Source organism: Rhinolophus ferrumequinum, chromosome 12 (genome assembly GCF_004115265.2).
Source record: "Rhinolophus ferrumequinum isolate MPI-CBG mRhiFer1 chromosome 12, mRhiFer1_v1.p, whole genome shotgun sequence".
Lineage (NCBI taxonomy): Eukaryota > Metazoa > Chordata > Mammalia > Chiroptera > Rhinolophidae > Rhinolophus > Rhinolophus ferrumequinum.
Genome location: NC_046295.1, coordinates 16,681,515 through 16,695,333, shown reverse-complemented (window position 1 = coordinate 16,695,333; position 13,819 = coordinate 16,681,515). Strand labels below are relative to the sequence as shown.

The 13,819-nt window shown below is 41.5% G+C and overlaps 1 protein-coding gene across 16 annotated transcripts in view; it reads right to left on the bottom strand.

Annotated features, from left to right (window-relative positions):
- Positions 1–13,819, bottom strand: part of ELAVL2 (ELAV like RNA binding protein 2) — a 155,304-nt gene that overhangs the window by 88,708 nt on the left and 52,777 nt on the right. Inside the window, exon 1 of one of the 16 annotated variants that reach the window (XM_033123857.1) lies at positions 4,257–4,324. The exons of the other annotated variants lie outside the window; for them this stretch is intronic. The gene's annotated coding sequence lies outside the window, so the exon portion shown is untranslated. Of the gene's footprint in view, positions 1–4,256; positions 4,325–13,819 lie in introns of those variants that run through there. 16 annotated transcript variants of the gene reach the window in all.

Below are 13,819 nucleotides of genomic sequence, written 5' to 3'. Positions count from 1 at the left end.
TATGTACTGAGTCCTTATGCATCTTTGTCTAATCACTTTCTCATGATATTTTTGGTCAATTTACTATGGCTTTATAAGAGTTAAACTCTAGAATAAGTGAACATCAGATAAGAGGTGCTCACATTATATTGGCCCACACTAAAATTCTTATTTATTCTTCATTAAGGGCCAAGGTTACAGAAATAAGTGCACTGGATCAGTCTAAACTCAAATCAAAATTATGTGTAACCCACAGCAGCTCCCAAGGACAGCTACTATTTCCCATGTCTAAAATATCAGAACAAAATGCTTCCATCTGTATTATAATGAAGGCTGAAGTCAGCTCTTCAGAAGAGTTAAAGATATAGCCAGGTAAATCAAGGTCAAGATAACAGGTTTCGATAAGACAGGTCTCAGTACGGTGTAGCATGCCAAGGAAGTCTGGAGTTTAAGCTTTCACATCAACCAAAGTCACGGCTGGGAAGTGACCTCTGGGGGCGAGTATCTCTTTCCTAGGTCCTAGTCCAACAGACAACTAAGGAAGATAAGGAGAGAATAAAAGAAAAGGCCCATATGAAGTAAAGAAGCTGGATGCCAGTCCTAATTGTATTTCTCAGCAGCTTTGTGATCTTTGACAAATTTTTAACCTCAATAACTTCCCTCATCTATAAAGCATAGGTTTTTCCCACTTTGACTAGCAAACAGGGTTTTTATAAGAGATATGTTAAATAATAGATAAAAGAATGGCTTATAAAAATTGTAAAATCCTATCCAAAGTATTGTGTCTCAGACACTAACCTTGAGAACAACTTTCTGCTCTGATGTTCTCCCTGCTAACAGCACATTTCTAACTCATCTCTAACTTATACTGGGGTCAAGCTCTTCCAATCAACTTCACTTGGGAAATTCACATTAACAAAGAGACACAAACACACTGCAGGCCGCACTCTCCTCAGTCGGTCAAAAAGTGGGTCGTTTTCTACCGTACATTTGCCTGTAAGCTGACCAAATACGCTCATACAGTAAGCGCCAAGTATCAAATATTTAAACCACCACAGCAGACAGCATAGACTATGTGAGTCAAGTTTGTTTCACGTAAAAATACTGACGCAGACACGGGTTCAAACTCCGGTTTCTTGCTAAGTAGCGGGTGGGTGACACGCAGATGCCAATGGAAGAACCACAGAGGACGGCTGTCCTGCGGTACGTCACAACTAACACACACGGTCGGCTTCTGCTCCGAGCCGTGCACCGTGCTCAACACGGGGCCTTATCCCGGGCAAGCAGGGGACACCGACCTGCGATTCGCACCGAGTGCCTGGTATTCCTGAAAGCGCAGCAGAGAGCAGGCCACTTTAAAGAGCCAGAACCATGAACTAAAAGTAAGTGCGAAGAAGATGAGTATGTACCAAACCACACCAAGAAAGCCACTTCGCACAGCCAAATACTCCCTGGTATAGTCTGCTGATGAGGCAATCCTACCTGAATTGACGAAAAAGAAGCAGTTTGCAAGCCTACCAAACAGACTTGGGCACAGGAGAAAGTGTAACTGAAGATGGGAACTCCCCAGCACTGAAGGTGGAGGCGCCAGTGGGCAGTGGGGGGAGGACTGGGGAAAAAAGCAGGAGGCGGCCAAATTTCTTCCAATCTTGCAGATATCTTATCAGCCATTTCCTTCCCTCCGAGCTTCTCATCTCAGCTGTTCAATGGGCCCTCACCCCCTCTCCTTATTGAGAGCTCAGCTGGGTCCCCAAATACGCCAATGGCTTACTTAATATTTGGCTGGAGAGACAGCCTCTCTCATTTTCTATGCATCCAACAACCTCATACTTCGAAACAGCAGGAAACGTCTGGAAACGTATTCCAATACTTGGAAAGGTAGCCGACCTCTACTCTGAAGACGGAGTCGTTCCACACCCTAATGAGCCTCTGGGCAGCGCAATCCATCCCTCACCTGTTAACTTTGACTGCTCAAATAAACACAGAACTAAGTGAACATAAAACACTCATAGCGCCAAGGATGGAAGACAGCAAGAGCTCAGCGTATCATCCAGGAGCCTTTTAAATGGAGGGACTACAAGCAAAACCAAAGAAGTTAAACTGAAGAAACATACAGAACTTGGGACAGCATGGCAAACGTGTCCAATGCTGGCCAATGACCAAGTGGCCACACAACCACCTGAAAAGAATAAGGTTCGTTACTGAACAAAAGGCGTCAGGGAATCCGTGCACATGAAACTTTCCAATGAGGCGTACGCCAGAAGGACAAGGAAATGGCAAAAATAGATGCGCCTCAGATACCAACACATCTGAAGGACAAAGACATTCACATTCTTTCAAATATGCAAAGCTTGGAGCACGCACTGTGCTGGATACTCAAGATGACTCAGAGAAGGAGTTCCCACGGAGCGTCCAGCACAGAACAGAACGCATGCAGATCCACCACACAGAGCACGATCTGGGAAGTGGAGGAGGAAGGATTGTATGTGGATGACAGGGGGGTAAAAGCAACGAAGGTTCAGAGAAAGGGCCTATGCACTAGTTAATCTGTTGTTATATGTTCCAACAGGGGATGAGCCACGCACGGATTCAACCATTTAATAAACACCTACTATGGCAGCAGTCCACAAGACAGGCACTCAGGGACCTTAGCAAGAGAGACACATACTAAACGAGCAAACTCTACGGCATATGACAAAACGAAATATATGCCTTAAAAAATAAGAATCTATGGGCATTACATGGGTAGGGTGATCACAAATGGCCTCTCTAGAGCAGTGACATGTAAACTGAGACCTAAAGATAACACGTTTATACACATGTGATTCTTAGTCTTTGGAGGGAGGGGACCGTGCCATGCAACATGCTAGGTGTGGTGGGAGTGAATGGTAGGTAATAAGATACAACCTGCACTCTTCCCTGGGATGGGAAACAGTCACGTACTGTTTCCCCGAAAATAAGACCTAGCCAGACAATCAGCTCTAATGCGTCTTTTGGAGCTAAAATTAATATAAGACCTGGTGTTGTATTTTATATTATATTATATTATATTATATTATATTATATTATATTATATTATATTATATTATATTATAAAGACCCTGTCTTACATTAAAGTAAAATAAGACCGGGTCTTATATTAATTTTTGCTCCAAAAGACCCATTAGAGCTGATTGTCCGGCTAGGTCTTATTTTTGGGGAAACACGGTACACAATTTGGAAGCCCAGTAATCAGAATTTTACTATTGTAGAACCTTAACCTAGAGAGATCTTGAAATCCATCCAGCTTCTCCATTCCTTTTTTCAAATGAAGGAAATGAAGCCCAGAGATTGGCTCAGGGTTCCTAAAGTAGGTAGGGGCAAAGGTGCGGCCCCAGCCTATTAGCTCCCATTACTCCACACTGCCCATTAGCTTTTAAATCGGGAAATTAATTTGGAAAATCAGCTCAGTAAATTAGTAATGTACAAGGGACATTTAATGTCTGTAGGGAAAATAAGCAGGCTCAGACTTAACTGTGAAGCACTTAACTAGACACTTTGGAATAATATTCCCTATTCAGGACAAAATGGAAAAATGTGGCGACTTTTTTGTAAAGTGAAACATTCAAGTTCACTTCTGAAATTATGAACATTCTGCTTCGGGTGTCTAAAACATCCAGCAAATGGCAGTGATAACAGAGATTCCAGAGCCTTTCCTGGGCAAAACAGAGTTGGCAAGTCTCCCAGTCCTCTCCCCACTACGTACACTTTTACTTTTTATTGTACTTGCCTGAGAAATACACTGAGGAATAACTATTACAGAGAGAGTAGGGAGAATGTGGGGAGCCACCAAAAGGGAGTTCATTAAAGCAAAAACATGGAAACTCCAGCGCTTACCAAGGAAGATAAACAGGAAGGAAGATATGAAGATAAATACAGTCATACATTCACACAACTGAATATTATTCAACAGCAAAACAAGAGGGCCAATGCACAGACCAAAGGATATTTATACTGAGAATTTTGATGAATTCAAGTCTATGTCCTCCAGGACCAAAAAAGACTTACAATCTTTTAAGTTATTACAACTGCCTTGAGAAGCCAATTACAGTAAAAAAGAAAACATTAATTTTTAATCACATATTTTCCAATTCTTATAGTGTACCTTTTTAAGGCTACTGTGGAAACAAAAATAACAAGGGAGCCACTGTAACTCATTTCTCACTGCTTCGTGTCTGGTTAACCCAGAACTCCCACCACAGGCACTAATGAGCTATAACCCAGAAACCTGTACCTACTTTGCCAATTAGCAGCTGTTCAAGGTCCAGGTCAACCTGTAAACAGACATTTCTGTAGCATCTGACCAGGTTCAGGCTGAGCAGAACAACAGGTTAAAACTGGAGAGGGGAGACAGTAAGAAAAACAGTTGATCAGTTTATGGAATTCTGCATAGAATTGGTGTGACCCTGGGCCCCACTCCAAGGAAGCTTATTTCAACCTTTTCACTTAGTTTACAGGCCCAAAGAAGAAACAGTAACCTAAGTAAGAATTACTCTTTTGTGCCCTGAAGGTCGCCAGATGGGGTCACTGAAGAGAAATTCTCCCAGAATGCTGACTGATCTCCTGGAAGAACAGCCTGGCTGGTCTTCACTGACGCTACGCTCTATTTTGGACACTAACTGTCTCAAGCTAGCTGAACCTGAGAGATTTCGAAATCTTTCCAAGGACATCAGAAACATTTGTGTCTGTACCAGAGCATTTATCTCTGTTACTAAAGAAAAGTCACCTTCCAGAAGAATCGCTGTGAAAACCTGTATCATGGGCACTAAAAGTAACACAAAAAAAGAAAAGTAGTTTAAAAACACATATACACCAGGGGAGTGAAGGTAACTGCAAGAAGATTAAACCCTTAATACCTAATTCTATCCAAATGATGTAAGCAACAAGGATCGAATTTATATTGAGATGAACTATGCAGCTCAGACTATTCCAGGCAAGGAACTCCGATACTTATTTCAGACCAAGATTTATAAGACATGCTTTAGAAATCTACATGAACTCTGAACTGCTAAAATGATGACAATCCAAAGGTGATTCCTGACATTTCAGGAGAATAACAATGGGAGTTTTAAGGAAGAAAAAGTCTTTTTTACCCTCCCCCCCACAAAAAAAAATGCAGTTCAATAAAAACCCAACTTTTAAAAACAGAAAGACAGCTATCCCTTTCCACCGGTGTTGATCTGCCCTTTATCACTAGAGATAAGACTGTATCACTCAGAAAGTCACCCTGAAGCTGTAAGTAGCTTGGAGGGGGAGGGAAAGGGAATTAAACTTCAGGTAACAATATCAAGGAGCATATTACGACAAAAATTAAGACAAAAGTGTTCCAGAAGTGTCTCAGCGGGAAAGCTGCAGTGGTTTTAGTAACATAGTCTTTAGCAGCAAGGAAAAAAACAAAGCCTTTTAAAAATCTAAGCCACTGAAATTTTAAAACGACACCCCCATGACCCAGTTTGCTTTCCCATTCAAAAAATTTTGATGCTATGAATCTATTTTTCTTTGGAAGCTTTTCATGTCTAATATATTTTAAGAGCTACGCTTTTACTTAAGCACACCATGGAATAAAAAAACATCATTGAGGACCTTAGACCTATAAACAAATTCTAATGGGAAAGACAAGGCACAATACAGATGGCAACGGTGAGAAAGAATGTGGGCGTTTGGAAAAGGAAGAAGGCATTGTTGGATAGGGTGAGAAAGACGACAGCTACCGTAAGTGTCATGTAGGGGATACCAGGCAACGTGCTGAATGCTCGAAGGGGCACAGTTCCCTGTGATCTTAGCAACCTAAGGAAATGGGTGATTTTATCCCTATTCGTCTAATGAAGAAATGGGCTTAGAAAATATTGACTTGCCCAGAACTACACAACTTGTAAATCCAGGTCTATCAGATTGTAAAGCCCATGCCCTTTGTACCACATCCATAAAGCAATTAAAACCACCAATGCCTGGCTTTCCCCAGACCAATTAAATATGAATCTCTCCTAAGGGCCCAGACACCGGTATTTGAACACCCCATTTGGTTCTCATGTGCAGCCAAGGTTGAGAGCCACTGCAAAGACCTTCATAAAACAAGTGGGATCTCAGCTGGGTGGTACAGAACAGACGAGAGTCCAATAATCAGAGACAGAGAAAGGCTCTGGGGGCAAACAGGACGGTGACCATAGGGGACGTTGTGGAGGCAGAGCCAGCCAGGCAAGAGAACATCCAGGTCAAGTCTCGCCAGAGCCGAGACTGAAAAGGCCAAGCAAGTCAATTGCAATTCTGCTGAGAGCACCAAGCATAGGCCAGGAAATTTGTACTTTTAAGACTGCAGGGAAGAAGGGGGACAAAATGATTTTTATAATGAAGGTGACAAAAGGGACATGAATCTGAGGAGGAAGCTAAGGAAGGAGTAACAGTGACTAATGTAAAGTCCATGGACAGAGATACAAAAGACGGGAAGGGACAGATGACGAGCCAGACTCGCGGAACCATCAGACCGAGCGTAATGGTTACAACCAGGAGCTCTGTGGCGACCCTCTGGCATGCCACCATTCTAAGTCTCACTTAGAAAGTAGAGAAAATAATCACATATCTTGCTCACTTACTAGAAGGAATGAGATAATCCAAATAAAATAAAACGCAGCGCTTCCGTATTCTAATAGAGTGCAGTATAAGAAAATAGTACCCCAACATTTTCCCTTCACCATTACAACTTTACACCCCCAACAGTTTGAAAGACTCAGTAAATGTAGAACAGAAGCTTTGACCTGACTATTCAGTTGCTATTTTCAATTACAGTACTGTCTACAACAGCCCAGGCCAGTACCCAAGGAAGCTAGATGCAGCCACGGAAAACATTAACATTTTTCCTAAATAGTAAGGTGGAATGTACACCATGGATAGTGATTGGACAAATGGTTACTGAACTTACGTAAGTGATATATTAAATGTATATAACCTGTATACAAATTTATGTATAAAATTATATATTAAATGATACTCTATCTCAACTGAATTCTTGGGGCCAAATAATATTTAGGAAACCAATCCAGTAATAGGACTGGTTAAACTTTGAATTATTAGTCAAAATAGCCCACACAACTTAAAATCTGACACCTGCCAAATCTAAAGCTTGGTAGTCTGCAAGATTTCCAACTTCACTTTCCTTTCCACATACTTTATTTTGTCATCAGATGATTCCCCACACTTAGTCAGTCATCCTTTAGCTAGCTACATGATCTTTAAACTCACACTCCGCAAGGCAAGCAATTGCTTCCTGAATAATTTGTTGTGTTATACAAGCTATCATGTCCACTCATTAAAATGGAAACCTAGTTGGTGACAAGGGTCTCTCTCCTTCCCCAAAAAAATAAGCATTCTTCAACAGAGGGGGAGAGGGGACCAAGATGGGGCAAAAATAAAGAGTACAATTGTAAAAAGAATTAACTTCTTATATCTTTCAATCCTTTACTAACTAGAGTTTACAAAAGGAGAGAAAGATAATTTGAAGTTGTTTTTACAAGAGCTGTGTTTTTAACCCTCTCTTGACTGCAGAAGTAGGGCGCTCAGAGGTAAGGGGTGAATTACCAATTCCTAAAAACAGTTTTCAGAGAGAAACAGCTATAATGCTTGTATGACCCACTGAGACACATAAAATGGCAGTAGCTGCTAAGAAGGAAAACAAAATAAAAACCAAGCCTTTCAGCAAATGAGACAGTTCCTCCTAAATCATTGTCTTGAGAACCACTCTACAAGCAAAGGACAGTCCTGTTGCTGTTCTTTTGTTTTGTGCTGGAAACAAAGCAGACCTAGGCATTATGATGAAGGAAGAGATCAGAGAGGGAATCCTAAAACTGAGCAACTTTCGTGGGGACAAGATTAGGAGAAAGGGCACAAAAACACACCGAAACTCTTGATTTATGGAAAGACTGGGGCTATTTTCACCAAACCATTTGAACCCACATTCTGAGACCCACACACTTCCGACTCTGTGCCTGCACTCAGCAAACAGAGCGAGTTTGGCTTTGGAATGGATTTTCTAGTTAGGATTAATTACAGGCCTATCAGCTGCCCTGGGAATTCACTTTCAAACAAAATGAGGCTACACTAAAACTCTGACTGAAGGAAATGGGATAATAACCATCTCGGGCTCCACGCCATTCCCACAACTCAATTCACAAACACCTATAAACCCAGCCTAGAGAAAGCTAAAACTCACGCTGCCTTCCCCCAAGACAAGCAAGTTAAAGGTGGCATCTCTGATGGTTACCCTGAAGAGACAGGAAAACAACAGGTGAGTTAGATCAGGGCCAGGAACTAGAAAGTGACGAGCTGCGTAACACACCTGAGTGTTAGCTGTTTACTTCAGAGCTTTGATTTTCTGTTTTCCACATTAGGGTTCCACTGCTCATTTCTCTTAAGTTTGAAAACCAGGGCCTCATTCAGAAGGGGACTTGCAGGTGTGTGCTCTGGGTAAGCTCAAAGCAAAACAAGCAAAAAATGCCCCAAACCTCACACCCTCAGCACTTGCAACAAAGCTACCACAGGTTCCATAGTGGACACTTGATCCCCATGTTCTCCAAGGAAAGGAGGCGCAGAGGGTCTCGGGGCTGCAGACACTTCAGCAGAAAACACTGCCAAGACCCTCTTGACACCTGTGGCAAAAGCATCGCGTCTTCTAAATACATGTTCTGTTTAAGTGGCTTTAAAAGCATAAGCACAATCCCTTTAAAAGCAGTTTGTAACAAGAGGTCAGACTACAAAATTGAGATGAGAGAAGAAATCAATTGTCAAAACCCAACTTTAAAAAGCAGGGTGGGTCAGAAGCTGTTGTATAGAGAGAAAGGGCAAAAAAAAAAAAAATCACCACATTGGAACCACCCAGTCCCCGGGGTGGGGCAAGGAGCCTATGACCAGCCGTAAAGATCAGAAAGCACTTCTCGTCTGCACTGAAGAAGGAAAACTATGAATGAGAAACGCAAGGACAAGAGATGAATCTCTTCATCTCTGGGTGAATTAAAAACCTTTACCCCTGTCATGGGCTGAAGGTGTTCCAAAATTCATATGTTGAAATGCTAACCCCAGTATGACTGCATTTTGAGATCGGGCCTTCAAGGACATAATCAAGGTTAGTAAGGTCATAAGGATGGCTCCCTAATCCAACAGGGCACCGTATAAGGACAGGAAAAGGCAGCGGGAACACACACATAGAGGAAAGGCCACGTAAGGACACCATAAGAAGGCAGCCGTCTACCAGCCAGGAACAGAGAGGCCCTACACAAACCATCCCCCAAGCACCTTGATCTGGGACTGCTCCAGCCTCCAGAACTGTTTCTTTTGTTTAAACAAACCCAGTCTGTGATATTCTGTTATGACAGCCTGAATGGACCAATACAATGAATGGACCAATACAACCCCAAACCAATGCTTTCTCTCAGTTATCTTTTTTTGCCTAATGCTGCCATCCTGGGAACTGAACCTGGGTATACGATTGGGAGTAAAGATTAAGTTCGCAAACTTGCTGCAATGCTATTGCTAACCTTTTCTGATATCAGAGGGATTATTCCTTATGAAGTTGAACCAACTGGACAGTTAACCAAGTTTACTATTTGGAAGTGCTCAAATGACTGTGGGAAAAAGTTAGACGACCCGAACTTTTCGCCAACAATCCATGGCTTTTGCATCACGACAATGCACCAGCTCACACAGCACTGTCTGTGAGGGAGTTTTTAGCCAGTAAACAAGTAACTGTATTGGAACATCCTCCCTACTCACCTGATCTGGCCCCCAATGACTTCTTTCTTTACCTGAAGATAAAGGAAATACTGAAAGACATTTTGATGACATTCAGGACATCAAGGGTAGTACGACGACAGCTCTGATGGCCATTCCAGAAAAGGAGTTCAAAATTGCTTTGAAGGGTGGACTGGGCGCTGGCGTCGGTGCACAGCTTCCCCAGGGGAGTACTTCAAGGTGACCATAGTGATATTCAGCAATGAGGTGTGTAGCACTTTTTCTAGGATGAGTTCGCGAACTTGTCACACCTCACACACCCTTTGAACCATATTCTTCTCCTCACTTTTGAGTCCACAACTGTTATTTTTCCTTCACTACTACCAACATCTACCCTTCCGTCTCCCAATTCGCATGACACCTGGCCAAGTCCTTATGACCATATACCCCACTTCTTATGTGTCTCCCCCACCACCTACCCTTAATTCCAACCAGGCTAGCTTCAACTCCCCGATAACATCTCGTGCTATCACCTGCTCAAATACCATCAATTGCATATGAGGACACACAGACCTGCACCCAAGGGCCTTTTCAATTTTCTAGCAACTTACCTACCAGCCGTCTCATGCAAAAACCCTGCCTCATGCAAAAACCCTGCGCAAGTCAAAATGACTCACAGCCACACTGTATCTCTTGCATTTTCCTATTTCCTTGCTTTTATTCTCACTGTTGCAACAACTTAGAATGTCTTCATCTGCTCTATTTCCTCTTTCTAAGCGGTAGCTGGAAGAGAGAAGTTACTGAAGAACACTATTTAATCACGAGGGACTGTGGCAAAACCTCCTTTAAATGTTTCGTCAGATAGGCTTTTAGCCCCACCAAAGCATCACGCACCAGATTTGAAAGATAGTACCATCTAGTAAAAGACAAATAGGAGACAGAAAATCACAAATTCCGTAACATGACCATGCAGCATTCCATAACATGTCCAGACTATTTCTGGTTTGAGATTAGGGAGGAGAAAAATCCATGAGGCTTCAACTGGCCCCTGAAAACCGACCAGATGTTCTACTTTAAAGTCAGTGCTGTTTAACTTTCACAACACAGAAAAATTTTAGCTCCATATAAATAAGAAACGGAGGCTATCGTACATAAGTGAAATTCAGAAAGTTGCCAGACTCTCATCTACCCTTAAATGGTATTATCCTAAGGTGTAGATACAATGAGGTACCCATAGGATGACCTCCGTGTTCAATCATTGTTCCTCTCTGTTTTATTTCCAAAGCCACTACCTATACTGCAGCAATAAAACTTCTAATGGATGGCCAAGATTTTCCCAATTTCCAATGGTCCCCTCCCTCTCAACCCCCCACAGAACTTTACAAGTGCCCTCAACCTTCTTTTTGTGAGGACTGAGCTTTATAACTGAGCTTCAGAACGTACGTCAATCCTTATTGATTTTCATCATGTAGGTGCCAAAAAAAACACAAAACAGTAATCTACCAAGGTTTCCACAAACTGAATGCCAGGCTCTTAATTTCATATGCCCCCAAAACAGACTGTGTCCCACTCACGGAACTTTCCACTTCCATACTTTAATAACTGTTATTTTCGTCACCTGACATCTTCCCTCCCCTATTCCAATTCACACGTGTGCTCATCACTATAAAAACTTCCTTTACCTTCAAATCCCTCCTTCCCTTTACAAAGAGTCCTCTAACACCGTTTTCCTGGTAACTTAGCATGCACTGTAGCGTGTATCTATTTTCAGACCCCACCAATATGACTTCACCTATAAGTGGTAGGGTTTATGCAGAGACCTAACCAGCATGGAGAGTTCAATTAGAAGAACCTTAGCTCTACGGCTCCACCCCAAATCCCAGTAACCAGTCATCAGCAGCACCCGGAGATACCCCAGGGTCACCGAAGAGCACACCAAGAGCACTCAGCCTGCTAGATGAGCTTGTTTCCCACTCTAACTCAAGGGCGCAAGGACAGAGAAATGACACCAAGCAGATCTACAATCAGGGCCCAGAATCAGACGCAAACTGCCAGTATGACATTCAGAGACTTCAGTGACGGTTTCACGCTTTCGCGTTTCCTGGAACACTAAGTGCCCGAGAGGGCTGGGCCATCAGCTTCCCATTAAAAAGGGGAAAGAACCACCCACTTTCTAAGACAGATTGACTGTTCAACACATGTACACAGGCCTCTCGCAGGAGAAAACGCAAGCTGTCCTGCCAGAGTTCTTAAAAGCTTCGGGGACAACGATTTTTTTAAGCGGTGCAAAGATATACTCTAATCCATACTGGACACATAGTCCCTTTTCTCAAATTCAACGCTTAGTAAGATACCTTTCGGTTTTAAAAATTCCTAGAATTTAAGAATTCCAAAATGCCAACCATTTTCAGATAAAATAATTACATCAGTCAAACCAGACTAATTATTAAAATTACACAAAGCTTGTACAATCAATCCCTGGTGTTTATGGAAATCATTTTAAAATTCATGTGGTTTAAATGCAACCTATTTTCAGAGCCAGTGCACCAAACCACTTGGCACTGTGCTCTAAAATCTGGGGAAATGTCCTGACCAGTGGAATACAGATAAAATATGGCAAAGTCAGCATTAATATTTCCACCCTCTATCATCACAATGATAACAAGCAAAGAGCCAGGACCACATATGGTACTTAAATGCAGATCACAGAAAAACAAAGTTTAACAAAACCTAAAAAAATTAACAATTCTCTTTAATCAAATTGTCCCTCCTACTTTGTCTTACACACATACACACTCAGAATACCCCTGTATACACACCCTACAAATCAACATCTATCAAAATAAACCACAGGAGTAAAATACATTATTGCTCTTTAGACATTAAAACACATAGGCTCATGATTAAGTGGGTGATTTATTTGGTTTATATTTTACATAAAGTTTCTCTAAGAGTTAAAGATCCTACCCGTGACTATTTAAGACACTAAGAAGACAGCATGTTAAGTAATGGACAATAATGTGTCCATATCACCAATAGGAAATATAATAAAATGACCCCAAACAGAGTAGAACTCTTTTATAAGATCATCTCACACAGAGGAGAAAATTGAAACTGCCAGTATTAAGATGGAATTTAAAATCTCAAAGCTCCACATGTTTAAGAAAGAACATTTCCTTTGTTCATTACAAAGCTGACACAAAAACAAGACATTTAATGTGTCTCCTCCCTAAAAGCTGATTTATTGCTACTTAGCATTTCCAGGAAAGTATTATATTTCCAAGAGCTAAGGGATACTTTTTAATACTCACTCCTCTTCACAACCTGCTGTGGCACCACCACCTCCTTACAGATTGGGAAACATGCTTAAATGACTTACTTGATCTCACTGTTTTTTCCCACCAGGTTGTAGAATAACATACAAAGGAAGGATACTCATTTTGTCCTTGGATTTTTTACTGATTCTTAATTTTATAAGAAACATAATTATGAAGAGGAAAATACTTCAACAATCAAAAGACGAATAATGAACTTTCTAGGTTCCACTACAGAAGAAGTGCCTATTACAAAACACTAGTGTTAGCAGAAGGGTAAAAATGTAAACATAATTCTGGTTCAAGCGCTGGTCTCAGAGCTTTCACTGGGTTATTGAGGTTCCAGTTATTTACAAATGTGGAAGCTTATTACACATAAAAGCTCTTAGTTCCAACACACTCTGGGTAACTTGCTATCTCCATTTTAAAAGCCTCTTCTTCACAATTACCATCCATTTGAAGAGTGATTTGACCCATACTCTGTCCTTTGAGACATTGCATAAAAGGACTCACCTACTCAAAAATCAATCTTTTCAATTAGATGAAAACTTAATGACAGCTGAGATCATCTTGATGAAAGCAAAATACCGCCAAAGGGCAAAAACAGCTTCACACTCTAATGGTAAACCCACAAAGTTGCCAGATTATAATTCTGCTATGTAATCATTACGGTCCAAAGATGTGTGAGTTGTTACCTCGGTAGGTAAGATTTTCTATAAGGAAAGTATTCAGGGTTTGCCATCTTCACAGGGCACCTTGACACTATCATT